General features: G+C 34.5%; 1 non-coding gene across 1 annotated transcript; it reads right to left on the reverse strand.

The window, feature by feature from the left end:
* Positions 1-251: 251 nt before the first annotated feature.
* On the reverse strand, positions 252-327 carry TRNAP-GGG (transfer RNA proline (anticodon GGG)). Its single transcript has one exon. It is a non-coding gene; the product is annotated as a tRNA-Pro (tRNA).
* Between the last annotated feature and the right edge of the window lie 18,105 nt (positions 328-18,432).

The following is an 18,432-nucleotide window of genomic DNA, read 5'->3' on the forward strand; positions in this document are numbered from 1 at the left end:
GACCGGGATCCACCCGGCATGCCCACCAGGGGGCGAAGCTCTGCCCACCAGGGGGGCAATGCTCTGCCCCTCGGGGGCGTCGCTCTGTTGCGACCAGAGCCACTCTAGTGCCTAGGATAGAGGCCAAGGAGCCATCCCCAGCACCCAGGCCATCTTTGCTCCAATGGAGCCTCGGCTGCGGGAGGGGAAGAGAGAGACAGAGAGGAAGGAGAGGGGGAGGGGTGGAGAAGCAGATGGGCGCTTCTCCTGTGTGCCCTGGCAGGGAATCGAACCCGGGACTTCTGCACCCCAGGCCGACGCTCTACCACTGAGCCAACCAGCCAGGGCCTAGAAACATTTTAACGAATGTATAAATTTAAATATAAAATAATAATTTCCTTTGCTATTCATTTAAGTGACATACTTAACAGAGCCATTTCAGTAGGTGATAGAATCTGACATAGCATCTGAAGTGTTGCTGAAGAGTTTTAGGTTAAATGTTCTACAATAATTTGCTAAAATAGTCCATTATACTTAAACTGACAAGTTGCTATAATGATCAGCCACTGGATGTACTTGACAAATTGATATTCTCATTTATCATAGTTTCCCAATAGCAAGAAAGCCAGGAAATATAGCAAAATGTGATTCTCTTGAGTCAAATTATATCATATGAAGTGAGTCCAGACTGTTTTAGGGTAGCAGGATTCTGTTCACTATAGTGCAGCAATTTACTTAATAAGACTGTCATAAAATGGAACGCATAGCATTTGACCTCTGAAGCCATCAATTTGTTCTCTTTAAGAAGTTTTAAAATACAGTGTTTTTCTAAAAGGCATTTTATTAGGTCTGGATATAGTCAGTAACAGTTAAACTAAAATTAGCACTAAAATGAACAATTCAGGAAGATTTAAAGATTCTCATCAAATGAGTCATTATTGCAGAAATTCCCTGTTGCTTATTTTGTGCATTTTTCCTTTCTGTCTTTGAAATAATATTTATGATTTCTAGCCAATGCTTGATTGCCTAAATAACATATATTTTCCAGAAATATATATATGTGTGTGTAAATTCCAGACAAAGAGAAATAAAATACCTTACGTATTAAAAATATTCTTAAATAAATTTTTCACTAATGGTTAAATCATAGCTGTGATGATTGAAGTTTAAGCATGCATTTTAAATAATAAAGGTAAAATCATGAGTTGTAGATTTTAGAGCAAAAAGTTGAAAGACTGTAGTTATTTTCTGCCTACTAAGCAACAAATCAAATTTAGAAAGAGGTAACCAACATATTAGGCCATGTTGTTTTTATTATTTACTTATCTAGCATCTAGCAAGTTCCTGATAGAAGATGTTTTTGACAAGAATCCAGTTAGATTTTGTTGAAGTTGTGATTGCAAATGGTATTAGCTACTTTCAAAGTACTAGTATTAATAAATAGGCTGGTATTTGTTGCACACATCTTTAGATCAAAAATGTATGTTTTATTCAATCACTACTGGAAAGAGTTTATAATAACTGCTCCTTATAAGATCTGTTTCTTCTCTTAGAGACCTGAAAAATTAAATCAAACAACTGTTAAAATAATCTCTAGGATATGTGGTAATATAATCTCTCTTTTTGTGAATATAAAGTTTATAGTCTTTAAGTAGAAAATTCACTTTGTTTTTCCTTTTTTTAATGAGAAAATAAAATTATATTAAGTACATTTTTTATTAAAATGAGCTGATAGATCCTACTTGAAAGAAATCATTTATTATATATGAGTAAAATACACAAAAAAACAAGGTTCTAAAAATCTGAATAAGTGAAAGAAATTGATAGCAATGAGAAGAATAAGTCACACAATTTTAGCCTGACTTAAAGAACTAGATTTATGAAAGGTAATCTCAGACCTCCCACCAAAGAATTATCTTCCCATGCTTTCACTAAATTGTTCTGAGTTTGAAATGAATAGAAATATAATATGAAATCTAAACAATAGTCTTTCTGTCCATAAGTAAATAGATACATCTTAAAAGTAAGTGTTTCATAGAGTGCTCTATACTATGTGTAAAAATATACAAATACGCACAGAGAAAGAAAGAAATATAGATGATAGATAGATAGATAGATGATAGATAGATAGATAGATAGATAGATGATACATAGATGATAGATAGATAGATAGATAGATAGATAGACAGATAGATGATAGAAATGTAAAAATAATGAGTTATTTCAGAAACTTCTGTTACTGAGTTGAATATGGTAGTTTAGCTTATGCTACAACAAAAGTCACATTTGAAAAATCTGGATGAAAGAAAGAAATGATTTGCTTCAAGGAGACAGAACTTTTCAGGCAATGAGAACTGATGATGGGGCTGAAAATCTGAAGGAAAAGAACTCAGGAATAAAAAAACCTCAGGAATATTTGTAGTTTGAAGAAAAGACAAAGATTAGGAGTTCAGAATGTTCTAGTGAAATAAATATTTTAAGATTTCTCTTTTTCTGTTGAAAGCACTGATATGAGAGAAATAAAAGAAAGACTGATATAATTATCAAGTTTAAAAACCAACCTTAATTTAGTACAATTGCTAATTGATACATATTTCTTGAATACCATATGAAATTTTTAAGCAAGCAGATGAAAGGACCATGTGCCCACAAAAGCAAAGCAAAATGGACAATAATAGAAGGTGACTGGTAATTTTGAAACTTTTGAAATTGGCTAAAAAGAAATTTTAATAAATTATATATCTGTTAGTGTTCAATACAGGAAATAAGGATGCAGTAAATAAAGATAAAATTTCATGGAGATATTATAACTATAAAAACATTTTAGGTGAAGTATACAAAGAATAAAATGATCACTATCTCCTGACCAGGTGGTGGCACAGTGGATAAAGCGTTGGACTGGGATGCCGAGGACCCAGGTTCGAGACCCTGAGGTTGCCAGCTTGAGTGTAGGCTCATCTGGTTTGAGCAAAAGCTCACCAGCTCGGACCCAAGGTCGCTGGCTCAAGCAAGGGGTCACTTGGTCTGCTGAAGGCCCATGGTCAAGGCAAATATGAGAAAGCAGTCAATGAACAACTAGGATGTTGCAATGCGCATCGAAAAACTGATGATTGGCCCTGGCCGGTTGGCTCAGCGGTAGAGCGTCAGCCTGGGGTGTGGGGGACCCGGGTTCGATTCCCGGCCAGGGCACATAGGAGAGGCGCCTATTTGCTTCTCCACCCCCCCCTTCCTCTCTGTCTCTCTCTTCCCCTCCCGCAGCCAAGGCTCCATTGGAGCAAAGATGGCCTGGGCGCTGGGGATGGCTCCTTGGCCTCTGGTCGCTGCAGAGCGACGCCCCAGAGGGGCAGAGCATCGCCCCCTGGTGGGCAGAGCATCGCCCCTGGTGGGCGTGCTGGGTGGATCCCAGTTTGGCGCATGCGGGAGTCTGTCTGACTGTCTCTCCCCGTTTCCAGCTTCAGAAAAATACAAAAAAAAAAAAAAAAAGAAAAAAGAAAAAAAAAAATAAAAACTGATGATTGATGCTTCTCATATCTTCATTCCTGTTTGTCTATTCCTCTCTCTGACTCTCTCTCTGTCTCTGGAAAAAAGAAATCACTATCAAATGATGTTCTTTTTCAAAAAAATTGTGTATAAAATAGCATTTTAGCTGAAACTGGAGGAGTGAGCTAACAACTGTAATGACAGTAATGGCACAAATACTAATGGAATTCAGGCTTTTTTATATATTTAAAAGAAGTTTAAAATTGAGGTCCACATATACTATATTCCCAAAATCCTTGTAGACTGTTTTTATCTTTGAGATTTATTAAATTGAAGGAGTATCAAAATAATTGTAGAGGCTAATTTCTTTTTTGATAGTTGAAACTTGATTTTAGAATTTAAAAGCAAGTAAGGTTAACAATATTTTAGAACATTATTTTTAATAAATATTGCATAGACAATTGGAATGATGATTCAGAGTCTAAATAACACTGGGGAACAAAATTTTTGTTACATCCACATAAACATTTGTTCTTACCTAATTCTGGAGTGCTGATCTCAAATCTGGCATTTGTGTTTCTCTGTAATGTACAGTTTTTTTGTAATTCCAGATTTTAGGTTTTTATCTTATTGTAAAATTTTCAATATTTAGTTTAACATAATGAAGTAGAATGTCTTCTTGGGCATCATTTTATGAAAATACAATAATTTTTATAATTCAGTAAATACACTAATACACTAAAAGATATGATTGCATTAAAATTTATCTATAATTTCAAAATAGAATATATTAAATCACTTATTTTAATCATAAAATTTGTGCAAAACTTAATTAAATTCTATTCAGGCAAAAATTTGCATTTGTAATTCTTGCATTTGTGTACTTGTTGAAGACAATCTCAATTGATGCTCCAGCAGTAGTCTGCTCATCACTAACAGCTCCAAGATTTTTGGGAAACTTATCAAAGTGACTGTTCAGAAAGTGAATCATAACACTCATGTTACATTCAATGTCGCGGAAAGCCAACAGCATCCTTTGAACCAGAAGTTCTAGTTCTCTGCTTTTTTGTTGCCAAGGAAGTTCTTTGTAAGTGCCACAAAAAGACTGCCATGCTGCTTTCTCCTCCTTATTCATTTTCCTGGCAAATTCTTTGTCACGTATGAGAATTCAATTTTGAGGTCCTTCAAATACACAAGCTTTTATCTTCTGGAAAGACAAGGCAGAAAAAGCAGAAATAATATGTTGAAAACATTAACTTTCTCTATCAAAGCCTGAACAAACCGCTTCATTAAGCCAAGTTTAATGTGAAGTGGGGGAAAAATGATCCTTTCTTGATTATCTACAGGTTTATTCACAATATTTTGCATCCCTACTTCCAGAGCTTCAGGTTTTGGCCACTCCTTCTGTGTCCAGTGTTTTTCCCAAGCTCGGCTGTCCCACAAACACAAAAAGCAAAGCTACTTCGTGAAACCTCTCTGTTGTCCTAGCAGGAAATTTACCATTTTAAGATCCACACAAATGATCCAGTTATGCTCCTTATACTTCAGAAAGTTGAGGACAACTTTCATATCATTATAATCTTCTCGCAGAAGAGTTGAATAACCAATTGGAACCACTGCATAAACATTACCGTTGTGTAGGAGAACATATTTCAGACTCTGTTTAGAGCTGTCAAGAAATAGCCGCCATTCTGTTGGACTGTAAGTGGTAACATCTAGCTGGCTGAGAAGACTACTGATATCATGACACTAAACAAAGTGTTTGTCTTCATAAAAATAGTCCTAAAAATTTGTTCACGCTTTCTGAAATAGATACTTTAGCTGACCGATGAAGTATGTTATTTTCTTGAAACCTGGAGACTTAATAACCCAGCTGCTTTCTTTGATAGGCCCAAATCTCTTATTAAGTCATTCAATTTGGGTTGGCTAAACTGCTGAAGGGTTAATGACTGCTTGGCATCAGAAGAAGACCCTTCAGATTCTACAACCATTTCCTCATGCATCTTATCAAAATACAGTGGTACCTTGAGATATGAATTTAATTCGTTCTGTAACAGAGCTCATACGTCAGTCAACTTGTATATCAAAATACAGATACTGGACCCATGCGTCTATGCACCAACTAGTGGCAGCTTCCTGAATCACCACTCCTATCTCGGAATTTTACTTGGATCTCAAACAAAAATATGGATAGAGTCGCAGCTCGTATTTAAAAAAAAACTTGTATGTTGGTCTGTTCGTAGCTCAAGGTAACACTGTACACTTGATCACCATGTTCACTTTCTTCATCCTTACAAGAAATAAAACCATTAAAAACTGGAACTGGGAGTGTCTCAGAGTATGGGATAGGTCATATTGCTGAAGGAATATTAGGACATGCGATCATGTGCCATTTTTTCTTGCCAATGACGTTGTATGGATCAGACAGAAATAACAGTCACTGCTGTGGTCCTTAGGTTCACACCAAACCATAGGAATACAAAAGTCATTCCTTTGCATTTTCCTTTTGTCCAGTCACGAAGCATTTCCTCACAATTATGACAAAATTATATTTAAGGAGCCCAATTCTTGTCTTGATCACCAAGGGGAACTTGAAAATAGGCAATATATGTATGCGTCACAAATGATGAAGTATTGTGTCTTTGACATTGAAATGTGTAACAGCCACATATATAACAGAAGGTGTCAGGACTATTGTTACATTTATGCCTACTCAAAGAAGCCATGATTCAATCTTAAAACAAAATAAGATGGTGTTTTTATCAGATAATATCTTTTTACATTTAAGAACAACTACAATTATGTAAAAGTGGTTTGTAAAACATTAATTGCCTTGTGGTTATGTTCAGTCCAAGAGTCGTTGCCCTTCAACTCCAATTTAAAACTGATGCATACCATTAACTGTAACAAAAAGAAATTAAAATTGCTTAAAAATTAGAGCATGCACCAAAAAACGGATTTCAGATTTGGAATCAGTGATGCATATATATATATATATATATATATATATATATATATATATATATATATATATATATATATATAATGTTCTAAAACCTCATGCAACAGAAAATAAAAAAAATTGTTCCCCTGAAGTCAGCCCTGGCTGGTTGGCTCAGTAGTAGAATGTCGGCCCAGCGTGTAGATTTCCTGGGTTTGATTCCTGGCCAGGAAACAAAAGAGAAGTGCCCATCTACTTCTCCATCATTCCTCCTTCTTTTTCTCTTTATCTCTCTCTTTCCCTCCCAACTTTCCTCTATTGGAGCAAAGTTGGCCTGGGCACTGAGGATGGCACCATGGCCTGTGCCTCAGGCACTAGAATGGCCCCGGTTGCAATGCAGCAAAGCCCCAGATGGGCAGAGCATCACCCCCTGGTGGGAATGCTGGGTGGATCTCAGCTGGGCCCTTGCAGGAGTCTGTCTCTCTGCTTCCCCACTTCTCACTTCAGAAAAATACAAATAATAATAATAATTAATAATAATAATTTAAGTCATGCCATGTTTTATGTTTTTTTCTCACCCTTGAATTATTTTTATTATTATTTTTTAGTTACTAAGTTCAAAGATAAAGGTCATGCTACAGATACCATTCAGTTTATCAATCACCATTTATCACCCATATACCCTCCAGCTCTTCCTCCCCTCCCCCAGCTATCACCACAGTAGGACTGAAAACAGATTGAGAGTCTGTTAGCAAATAAATGAAAATAATTTTTATGATCTTTGTCGATCTGAACTTTCCTTGTTAAAAGTTGTATTGTTTTCCATGACTACCTGAATAAGGATCTACATATTATATTTGAAAAAGACACAAATGCAACAGAACAAGCATGAGAGATGAAGTAATGTGCATTTAACTCAAAATAGTGTGAACAGGCTTGAATAAATGTCTAAAACAAAAACAATTGCATTCAGTAATAATAAATTTAAACTGTGTCTAACCTCAAAAATTATATCTAATAGAAACACAGAGATGGAAATATAGCTTGTATAATATTTAATGAAATAAATATGTACCAGTTTGTGTTGATCAAACATCATTATTTATCCAAGTGGGATAAAATATTGGTTAATCTGAATATAAGTTTACCATTAATTAGAATAATATTTTGAGAAGTAATATTGTAGCTAATTATAGGCATTCCTTGCAAGAGGATTAGTGATTAACTAGAAAATATTAAGAGGTATTTTTTCTTTTATTCTTTTATTTATTTACCTTTTTAATTAAATTTAATTGGGTGACATTGGTTAATAAGATTATATAGGTTTTATATGTACACTTATATGATATATCATCTACATATTGCATTGTATTCCCATCAGCCAAAGTCAAGTCTTCTTCTGTCACTTTATATTCAGCCCCTTTACCTCTTACTACTTCCGGCTCCTGTTCCCTCTGGCACCAGCATGCTGTTGTTCGTGTCTGTGAATTTCTGTTTGTTTTTCTTGTCTGTTCATTTGTTGCTTTCAGTTTTTTATCCCCCATATGAGTGAAATCATATGGTTTTTAACTTTTTTGGACTTATTTTGCTTATATGATATTCTCAATAACTATCCATGTTATTATAAATGGTAGTATTCCATCTTTTCTTTTGGCTGAGCAGTATTGTACTGAGTAAGTATGTGTACCAAATATTTATCCAATTATTTATTGAAGGACAATTCAATTGTTGCCATGTCTTGACCACTGTGAATAATGTTGCAATAGACATAGGCATGCATATATCTTTGTGAATACAAGTTTTCAAAAATTTTAAGTAAATACATAAAAGAGAGATTACTAGATGATATGGCAACTCCCATCTGAATTTTTTTGAGGAGTCTTTATACTGTTTTTCATAATGGTTATACCAGTTAACATTCTTACCAGCAGTTAATAAGCATTCTTTTTTTTTCACAACCTCTCCAACATTTGTTATTACTTGTCTTGCTGATAATAGTCATTAAAATGGGTGTTTGGTGATCTCTCATTGTAGCTTTGATTTGCATTTTCCTAAAAGCTAATGAAGTTGAGCATCTTTTTATATATCTGTTGGACATTTATATATCTTCTCGGGAGAAATGTCTGTCCAGGTCATCTGCTTATCTTTAATTTAGATTGTTTAGTGTTGAGTTGTAATAGTTCTTTATACAATTTGGATGTTAATTTCTTGTTAGAGCCTTTGTTTGTAAATATCTTCTTTCATTTGGTTGCTTGTTTTTTTGTTTTTTATTCTTTTGGCAGCTTTTTTTTTCTGGATAGGAGTTTTTTTAATTTGATACAATCTCATTCATTTATTTTTGCCTCTACTTCCCTTGTCTTTGGGGTCTAATTTTCCAAGCAACACTTATTAAAGAGGTTTTCTTTTCTTTATTGTATGTTTTGGCTCCTTTATTAAAACTTATTTGCTTATTTACATGTGAGTTTATTTCTGGTCTCTCAGTTCTGTCCTTGGTATGTGTGTCCATTTTTTGCAAATACATTGTTTTGATGTGTGTGTGTGTGTGTGTGTGTGTGTGGCAGAGAGAGAGAGAGAGAGACAAACAAGAAGGGAGGGAGATGAGAAATATCAATTCTTCATTGTGGTTCTTTAGTTGTTCATTGATTGATTTTTCATATGTGCCCTGACCAGAGGGCTACAGCAGACTGAATGACCCCTTGCTCGAGCCAGCAACCTTGGGCTCAAGCTGGTGAGCCTGCGTTCAAACTGGTGACATTGGGGTCTCGAACCTGAGTCCTCCGATGCTGTATCCATTGCACCTGGTCAGGCCACTATTCTGATTTTGTCACTTTGTGGTGCAGTTTGAAGTCAGGATGTGTGACACTTCTAGTTTTGTTCTTTTTTCTCAGGATTACGTTAGATATTTGGGATCTCTTCTGGTTTCATATAAATCTGATGATTTTTTTTCTATTTGTATGTATACATGTTTTTAAAAAATTGTCTTTGGGATTTTGATGAGGATTTCATTAAAACTGTATATCACTTTGGATAATATGGACATTTTCACTATGTTGATTCTTCAGTTTCATGAACTCAGAAGAATTATCCAATTCATGTGTCTTTTTCAATATTTTTAAAATAATACTTTGTAGTTTTCCATGTATTTGATCTGAGTAATTAATGTTAGAAATTCACAATAAAAAGATTAAAAATCTGGTGATCAAAAGGAGGTAAAATCAATTAAAAATACTTTGTCAAAACTTATTTAAAAATGTAAGAAACTATGTGAATTATTCCTAATCAAAGGAAATAATCATTAAAATAATTTTTTTTTGTATTTTTCTGAAGCTGGAAACGGGGAGAGACAGTCAGACAGACTCCCGCATGCGCCCGACCAGGATCCACCCGGCACGCCCACCAGGGGCGATGCTCTGCCCCTCCGGGGCATTGCTCTGCCGCGACCAGAGCCACTCTAGCACCTGGGGCAGAGGCCAAGGAGCCATCCCCAGCGCCCGGGCCATCTTTGCTCCAATGGAGCCTTGGCTGCAGGGAGGGGAAGAGAGAGACAGAGAGGAAGGAGGGGGGGATGGAGAAGCAAATGGGCGCTTCTCCTATGTGCCCTGGCCGGGAATCAAACCTGGGTCCCACGCACGCCAGGCCGACGCTCTACCGCTGAGCCAACCGGCCAGGGCCTCATTAAAATAATTTTTATTCTGGGATTTTTGTAAATAGAAATTATCTTTGTATAGATATAGATGATATAGATAGATATAAATATAGATATATAGATATAGATATAGATATATAGATATAGATAGATGCAGATATTTTATTTCAGGATAAAATGTTAATTTTATTTTATGAAAAAAATATTCAAAATCAAATTCAAAGTCTTTCTCTCTCTTAAGAAAATCAAAAATTATATGTCACTAGTAGAAGTTACATTAGAAACCAGTGTCTGCGACAATCATTTTTTTTTTCCTTATTTCTTATTAGACTCAAAAGGTAGACGAATCTTTTTAGTTAACTCTAAAAATATATTTTATAATCAAATGTGTGTCATTATATTAAATAACAGGGTTTTAGAAAATATTAGATTAAATTATTATTTTTCATTATATCTGTTATTGAATCCATCTCTGCAATTTATGTCAAACCATCTCTAAATTTTGATAGCTTTCATAGCAGTGCACATTTGACCCAGTTGATGATTATGCACTTCATTGTACTGTCTACTCTTCCGAATCAGTATATCCATTAACATGTATTTCAGAATAACTGATGTTCTCAGTGTTATAATTAGGAAAGTTGAGTCTCAGGTATGTGAATTATCTTGCACAGACTCACATGGGAAACTAGCAATAGAGCTGATGGTATAAATCAGAACAAAAGAGTCATATTTAGTTTCTTCTCATTAACTCTGCATCCATTATTTTATATATGACAATCTACATTTACAAAGAAACTCTAATCTCTTTAGAAGTAGCAGTGGTGTGTAACAAAGTGCTGAGTCCACAATAGATATTGAATTCATGTAGATTTGTTGGCTCTACATTGTAATTCATATCTTTTACAAAAAATTAAGCAGAGTAGAAAGTTGGCTCAGTTCCACAGAAAGATAACATTATAAGCTATTTTAAAAACAGAACTGTCAGAACACAATATAGTTTATTACAATGTGGCATTGCTTCTAAGAAAATATATTTCTTCTTTAATGTAATGGTGTAAGTTTAGTTATTGATTTTCTCAAGACACAAAATAACTTTGAATGCAATAATTGAAATATTTTCTCTTAGTAGAAAAATACCAAAATAAAATATATGTGCAAAATTAAATATATATTCTGTGATATTTAAATGTAGTGCTATAAATGTGTGAATGACCCATGGTTAATTATCAATGAACAACCTGAATGGGCGGTGGCACAGTAGATACAACATCGGACTGGGATATGGAGGACCCAGGTTCGAGACCCCAAGGTCACCAGCCTGAGCGCGGGCTTATCTGGTTTGAGCACAGCTCACCAGCTTGGATCCAAAGTCGCTGGCTCGAGCAAGGGGTTACTCAGTCTGCTGAAGGCCCATGGTCAGGGTATACATGAGAGGGCAGTCAATGAACAACTAAGGTGTTGCAACAAAAAACTGACGATTGATGCTTCTCATCTCTCTTCATTCCTGTCTGTCTGTCCCTGTATATCCCTCTCTCTGACTCTCTCTCTGTCTCTGTAGAAAAAAAAGAAGGAAAAAAATTATCAATGATCGGATTGTTGAATGATGGATGAGTTGATATGTGAAAAAAAGAAAGATGAGAAAGACTTCGCCAATAATTATATACTACAGTTCTGTGCAGAAAAGGCATCTAGCAATTTCTGGGAATGTGGTCATATTTTACTACCATCAAGAAAGCTGACCAGGTGATAGGGCAGTGGATAGAGGGTCAGCCTGGGACACTGAGGAACTAGGTGTGAAACCCCAACCTGGGATGCTGAATGTGAGCTTATCTGGCTTCAGTGAGGGCTCAACTGGTTTGAACAGGGGGTCACAGTCTTGAGTTTTATGGGATAATTAACATGACCCCATGGTCACTGGCTTGAAACCTAAAGTTCTTGCCTTGAGCCCAAGGTCACTGGTTTGAACAAGGAGTCCCTGATTCAGCTGGAGCTCCCCAGTCATGGAACATATAGAAAGCAATCAATAAACAACTGAAGTGCTGCAACTAGTTGATGCTTCTCATCTCTCTCCCTTTCTGTCTGTCTCACTCTTTCTCTCTTTTTCTCACTAAAAAAAAAAAAAAAATGGAATAAGGACACTCATGTACAACTTGGAACTAAGCTGTTGAGAGTACACAGCACTGTTTTTAAAGGGGTGATTAATTATAGAAAAGCCTTGGTGCTGCTGGGTTGGCTCAGCAGTAGATTGTCGGCCCAGCATGTAGATGTCCCAGATTTGATTCTCAGTCAGGGCACACAGGAGAAGCAACTGTGTCATTCTTCACCTTTCCTACTTCCCTTCTTTCCTTTTATATCTCTCTTAATTTCCTGCAGCCATGGTTCAGTTGGAACAATATGCCCTGGGTGCTGAGGATGGCTCCATGTCCTTGCCTCAAGCACTAAAATAGCTTGGTTGCCAAGCAACAGAGCAACCATCCCAGATGGGCAGAGCATTGACCCATAGGGTGTTGCTGGGTAGATACAGGAGTCTTTCTGCCTCCCTACTTCTCACTTAAGAAAAAAAAAGAAAAGAAAAAAGAAATGAAAAGCTTTACCTCATATGAAAGTTCAAAACTCTTTTTTTCTTAAAATTAATTACTGGTTATTTAATATTATCTTTGTTTCAAATTCACTTTAAGTTATTGGATTAAATTATTGCTAACATTTCCAGAGGGAAAGAAGTAAATTTTATTTTTAGCTTTTTTATATTTTTGGCAATAATTTCACACATTTTTCCCTCTAACATTTGCTTCTAAGAGACTCAAATGACTTTATCTAACTGAATATATATATTATATTATTTCTAGCAAAGCATATTATAAAATGAAAGTTTACTAATCTAGTAGACCTGTTTTCATATGTTAGCTCCTCAGAATTATTATTATTATTATTATTATTATTATTATTATCTGAAAAGCATCTATCACAAGTAAGCTCTTTGGGATGATTCTTAGAGATGATTTTAAAAGTTTGGCATGAGAGAAAGAAGGAGGTCCACAGATCCAGCTGTCAGTGATGGAGTAAATAAGATGAGTGATGGGCATGTAGAAGTCTGACAAGAGCTGTGAGTGAGAAATAATATGGAGTTAAAATTTACAGCATATGTTTTAAAGCTGCTCTAAATCAGAATGATAGGAGGAAATGAAGAGGCTCTCAGGAAAGATTGAGATTAGGAATGAACATGTAAGAGATTTTAAGATCTTGAGAACTCAGAGGGGAAAAGAAAATTCAGAGTAGCTACAACCAAAGCATAAAGGTAAGAGTACTAATGGTCTGAATTTTTGATGTTATAAATAAAAACAGATTTTTTTCCAAATAAGAATCACCAAGATTTGGTTCTCATTTTGAGATATAATAACTAGGTGTAATACAAACTAAAAGCTAACTAGTGTTTACTGGAAAATTAGAAAAGATATTACTTTATAATAATTCATGTCTTCCCTGAAAAAGAGTGAACTGGTTTGTTTGAGGGAGTGCTACTAGAGTTATGCTTGTTGCTTTTTATTTATTATGAGATCAATGAAGTCTCAGCCATTTATTTCCTCAACTAATTCATAGTTTTTGGCCCACAATTTTCATCCAATCTTTTGTCAATATTTAGTTGCAGTCCTTGTACCACTATTCTTCTGTTGTACACACCAAAATGCCCATGTAGAAACAGTTCAGATTTTACTGTTGTAGCTCACTTACCTAATTGCTAAGAACTACTTGAGAACATACTATAGTTTTGCCTTTCTCTGACACCGTAACTTTTATTTTTCAGCCTTCATCAGTCCTTTAATATGTCAATAGTCAATTAATTCTACTTCTTATATACATACAATAGCTCTTTGAAATTCTGCCAGTTTATTTTTAGATTTCTTAAGGGATCATCATCCCACCACTTGCAGTTTAAACCACCTTTCTTACTTCTGGGAGATGGCAGAAACTAATAGGCCTTAATTGCCTGATGTTTCCACTTCTGTACCACCATAACTTCTTCAGTATACACAGATAACTTCCGTGTTCTTACTCACTGTACAGGGGTAGTGAGTTCTTGTAGGTCAAGACTAATTCCTGACATATAATTGGTATTCTTTTCTCAAAAAAAAAAATGATTTATCAATTACTTTTACTCCGTAATTCCTTTAACCTTTTTTTCTTGATTGCCTTCTTTCATGCAGCATTCACATATATTCATGTTTGCTTATCTTGGAACAAACAAGGAAAATATCTCTCGGGAACCATGTTTCCCTCCAGATTTACACTTCTCTTTCGCTGTGCCACATACTTGCCTTCCACTTCATATTGACTCTTTTGAAAATAATTTTATTCTATTACCATAATTTCTCCACTCAATATATTCAACACAACAAATCCAGTTTCAGTAACCTTAATTTCTCCAATAACTATTAGATTTTAAAAAGCACATTTTTTGAATATTAATTTTAATGAACACTTTGTAGCGCTTGCTACACTTTGGTATCTCAACTGATAGTGTTGACTATACTCTTTCTTGAAATAGCATCTTCCTTTAGATTCCACTCCCTTGCTCTCCTCTGTAATTTACTACCATTTGGTCTATGTATACAATTTAACCTTATAGTTTTTTTCTTATTTCTTTTCATTTATTTTAAAAAATATTGCTCATTCCGGGTATCATTTATAAACATTTACTAAATAGTCATTATATATTAATTTTCCATTTATTAAAAAAAACTTTTTTGCGTCTTGACTTTTAATTATTTTAGGGTAAATTTAAGCATTTCTGTTTTGTTTTGTTTTTAAATGTACTCTCTACTCACCAAATGTGCTTATAATGTGTTTGGGAAGAAAAAGAAAGATTTAAGGAAAAAATATTAGCTGTTTACTTGGAATTTGTAAAAAAAATAATATATGAATAATATTAGCACTATTTCAGTTTTTCAATGTGTATGTTATAGAAAAATAACAAAAATTATATAAACCTTTTCTTTTCTTCTTCACAGTTCCTACATTATATCAATTTCTTCAGATTGATAATAAATGACATGTTTGTTCACTATCCCTATTAGCATCATGATAAAGGTAAAAGAATCAGCACAGCCTTATGATTGATACCCAGCCACAAATTAGATGTGGTTAAATCATATAATCTTGGTTAGATCTTGGTTAAATCATATAACCTTGCTATATTTCTTCTTAAAAGAAGGCTTAAGAATCAAATGCTTCCCAAGATAGTTCCAAACTTGTAAATATTTTGACTTCATGGTCCTTACTAGTTTCACATTTGTTTTCTAAGCAGAAGAGACCTTGTGTACTGTAAATCTCTTCATATTTACATCAACACTGCAGGGGTGCTGCAGAGCTTCTAAGAGCTTTCCAGGAAGCACATGGATGCAGGTCTTAGCACCCATTAACCTCAACTGAGTAGGTTTATTCTCAGCTGCAAGTTTGTGTTCAGACATTTCACTATCTGCTCCTCCACTGTCAGCTTTCAAGATACTTTTGTAGTTGTTAGCATAATTTAAACTGCTGCAACTGATGATCTAAATCAGGGGTCCCCAAACTATGGCCCGCGGGCCACATGCAGCCCCCTGAGGCCATTTATCCGGCCCCCTTCTGGAAGGGGCACCTCTTTCATTGGTGGTCAGTGAGAGGAGCATAGTTCCCATTGAAATACTAGTCAGTTTGTTGATTTAAATTTACTTGTTCTTTATTTTAAATATTGTATTTGTTCCTGTTTTGTTTTTTTACTTTAAAATAAGATATGTGCAGTGTGCATAGGGATTTGTTCATAGTTTTTTTTTTATAGTCTGGCCCTCCAATGGTCTGAGGGACAGTGAACTGGCCCCCTGTGTAAAAAGTTTGGGGACCCCTGATCTAAATGCTATTTTATTTCATCTCTTGACTCGTATATAAACAGGCATATCTTTTAAGATTAAACCCAAAATAATCATAACCTAACTTTATGAAAAGTGTGTTGACTTTTAGTGTTGCCTTTGAATTATTTTTGAGAAAATTAAAAGAATGTAGAAAGCCTAACTACTTGATCACAAATACCCAGCTTATCTTGAATATACAGTCAATATCGCTTTATGATTAAATTTATTTTTCAGGATATTCTTCTCTACCTCAGATATAACAATAATTTAAAAAGTGTAATGTTCCTAATTTGCTTGGTTCGTCTTAAAGTATACTTTAAAATTATTTTTATGATGCAAAAGTATTAAGAAAAAGCACATATCAAAGGTACATTTTGTGCTCTGTGCTAGAATAATTTACCTGAATGCAGGCCACCTCGCCCCAAAAAAGCAGGATAAATCACCTGCCAGTCTAATTTAATTCTTTTTCTTCTCAATCTCACTTCTTTACTTTCTATAGCCTAACTCCATTTCTGGAATCCATTAAACATTTTATATACCACTTACTATTACCTGGGTGTTTTTTTTTATATAATCTAAATTAACCCAACTCCACTTAACAATCAAGATTCTAAGAGAAAGCTCAGTTCATCACTATAAACCTCACCCAAAGGAATGAAATGGGGAAAGAGGCTTTTGTATAATAAAACACTGAGCCCTGGCAGTCACAATTTCATTAACTGGCAGACCCTAAAGAGCCTAAGCAAACACGATTGAGAAATTGATTTCCTTGGGTAATATTCCTGGATGCCCTCAGTAAACCCTTTGCTGAATAGCAAAGTTGGAGAAAAACAGAAATGAAATAAACTTTTAATGTATTGCCACCCCACCACCCTTTTTCCTCTTCTTCTTCTTCTTCTTTTTTTTTTTTTTTGCTTAAAAAAGCTACATTGGAATCAAGAAAATAGCTGCATATAAATGTAAAATATAAATTATAATTTGTAAGTAAATTTGAATTTATGTAAGTCCATATTTAAAAAGATTGGTGAAGTTTGCTTGTTGTTTCCTCTTTTAATTTTCTAATCAAGTTTAGATTTCAGATTGTAAGACTCCTCTTCTGTGTTTCTTTTTGATCTCGGGCTTACCTATGATAAGGATAATAGTATGGTACTATAATGTGCTGTTTATTTTTAGTTGTTTGAGAGGAAGAATGCAGTTATACTAGGTTGTTTTCTTTTGTATTCTGAATATTTTGTTTTTATTCAGTTTATTTTGAGATTGACAAAAAAGAAAATGCTTTTTAATTTTTTCTTAGTGCATGAATTATTTGCTTACATTTTACATTTACCAAACAATTTTATTGACATTATCCTTTATGGTTAGGAAATTTCAACATTTTAGAATTTGTCAAAGAATAAAAATGAATGAAAACAAACATTCCAGAAAATTTGAGTAATCAGTTGTTATATGCCCATATAGTCATATAGGTATTTTACAATAAATTTCTATATGTAAAAGAAGATTAACTTATCAATTATCAAGAGATGCCTCAAGATCTTGAAGAAAAGAAAAAGCCCAAAATGAATTTGATCTGGCATTAAATGCATTCAGTTTCCAAATTTTTTTATATATTTTGCTATCAAGGAGACAATGCCACTATTTTTTCCTAAGATAGTAGCATTCATAAAATGGTCACATATTAAAAAAAGATTAAATATGCATTTAAGATTATGTGTCCATTGTTAATTCTTTTTCTTAAAGACTTTATCTATTTAATTTTTTTTTCAGAAAGGAGAGAGAGAGGGAAAGAGGGAGAGAGAGAGAGAAAGAGAAGGGGGAGGATCAGGAAGCATCAACTCCCATATGGGCCTTGACCAGGCAAGCCCAGGGTTTCAAACCGGCATCCTCAGTGTTCCAGGTTGATGCTTTATCCCACTGTGCCACCACAGGTCAGGCCATTGTTAATTCTTAACTTTCTCTAGTTAAAAGTTAAAAATAAGCCTGATAAAAGCGTTGTGTGTAAGATTTCAGCAAAAATGCATTGATATCATAACTTGTGTAGTTTCAAATATCTTGTCATTTGCAGATCTCTTTGGATGATAAATTGTAAATACTTTAATTTACACAAAATAGCAAATTTTAGTTTTTAGTAATAGAGTACAGTTGGTCCTTGATAAACACTTGTTTATAAGTCCACTTGTATGAAGACATTTTTCAATATATAGTCAGTATTTAAGTCTGTCATTGGTGTCCCCAGAATGTTTGCATCTGTGGATCTAATCACAGATTAGATTTTACCATTCAAAGAACCAAAAGAGTATTTCAAACTGCTGTTGGGAATTTGTAGATGCAGAAGATTGACTGTATACATTGATCAATGCCATTTTATATAAAGAACTTGAGCATCCTCAGATTTAGGTATGCATGGGGAGATCGTACAACCAATGCTCTACAGATAATAAGAGACAGATGTAGTAAAGTATTTGGGGAGTTAAAAGTTATACATGGATTTTCAATTGCAT

The sequence above is a fragment of the Saccopteryx leptura genome, chromosome 4, assembly GCF_036850995.1.
Source record: "Saccopteryx leptura isolate mSacLep1 chromosome 4, mSacLep1_pri_phased_curated, whole genome shotgun sequence".
NCBI classification, from domain to species: Eukaryota; Metazoa; Chordata; class Mammalia; order Chiroptera; family Emballonuridae; genus Saccopteryx; species Saccopteryx leptura.